Below are 1,689 nucleotides of genomic sequence, written 5' to 3'. Positions count from 1 at the left end.
GGCCTGGGATGGGCGCGATGTTCGAGGCGAGCAGCCAGACCGCGGCGTTACCCTCGCAGGGGCCATAGGCGATGGCGGGGAGTGTATTACTCAAACGAGGCAGGAAAATGGGAACCGAGTACCTCGCAGATGTTCTAGCAAATTCTCTTGTAGCCATCATCCCCGGAGAAGACCCCCGAGACGAATGGTTTGGCCCGAGGGAGGGGTGACGCCTGGGCTGCGCGCCGCGGTTGCCATGGGAGCCAGACGGAGGGACTGAGCCTGTGTCCGGGCGCCTAGGACACGGCTTGTCTGGGGGAGCGCGCAGGGGCGAGGCCCTGGAGCTGGAACAACAGAATCGGATGGTTCATTGATCAGTCCCAAACCCTAAAGTAGCAGTTGTCAAAGCATGGTCCGGGGAACCCTGGGAGGAGAGGGGGGCAGATAAAATCAAACCTATTTTCATAGTAATACACTTTTTTTTTTTGCCTTTTTCATGTTCATTCTCTCGCAGGTATACAGAGTTGCCAGAGGATGGATGAGGTGTAAGACATCACTCTGGCAGCTAAGGGAGCCTGTGCTTATTATTCTGTTTCAAACATTTCTTAGTGTTAATATCAAGGCCGTAGTCATAGCTAAACTTAAATAAACAAACGTTCTTTGGGGTTCACAGTAATCCTTAAGAGTGTCAGGGGTCCTGGGCCTAAAATCTGGGGAACTGCTCTCCAGTAGGGTAGGTAAAAGACATCACAATTTTTTTTATATAAAATGAGATAAAATCGCCCTAACCGGTTTGGCTCAGTGGATAGAGCGTCAGCCTGGGGACAGGGTCCCAGTCGGCCTGCGGACTCAAGGGTCCCAGGTTCAATTCCGGTCATGGACATGTGCCTTGGTTGCGGGCACATACCCAGTAGGGAGTATGCAGGAGGCAGCTGATCAATGTTCTCTCTCATCAATGTTTCTAACTCTTCTATCCCTCTCCCTTCCTCTCTGTAAAAAATCAATAAAATATATATATTTTTAAAATGAGATAAAATCCACAATAATAATTCTGGCCTACTATGTTTGTCTCATTGTTAATTATTTGACATGTTCACTCCTCATGGGAACCCCAAGAAGAATAGGTAGAATTATCCCATTTTACAGATGAAGAAGCTTAAGTCACAATAGGCTGAGCTCAGAGGCAATGTCCTTCATAGAATGAGATTCAGATGGGAAAGCGAAAGCGGTACAGTGTAATAAGTGCCCAGCCTGGAGGCAGCCCTGGAATTCTGATCACAGACTGCACTTACTTGAGCCACAGTTTCCTTATTTATAAAATAGAGATATGGTCCTACCTCCTTCACAGGGTTGAGAATTCAAATTAATAATCAATGTAAAGTCACACAGCACAACGCCTGGCATATAGTAAACACTCATTATTAACCAATGTGATTACCACCCTCATCATCTATCCTGAGGTAAAACACCTCTGCTGTCTAGGTTACCGCTTCCTCTGTAGATAGGGCTGGTCCATAATAACAGCTACCTAGTTAATATTTCCAGTCTTCCTCTACTCCCCACCACTACCTTTCTGCATCACTAGGTGTGTTCATGAAAATTAGAAGAAAAAATGCATGTGAAAGGGTTTGCAAAATGCTTGGTAAATGTTAGCTTTGGGAATCTGTATCTAATAAGGATAGATTTAACCCCTTTTTGTCCACAAGGGGA

Source organism: Myotis brandtii, unplaced genomic scaffold (genome assembly GCF_000412655.1).
Source record: "Myotis brandtii unplaced genomic scaffold, ASM41265v1 scaffold547, whole genome shotgun sequence".
Taxonomy (NCBI): Eukaryota; Metazoa; Chordata; class Mammalia; order Chiroptera; family Vespertilionidae; genus Myotis; species Myotis brandtii.
Note: the sequence above shows the minus strand (reverse complement) of the source record.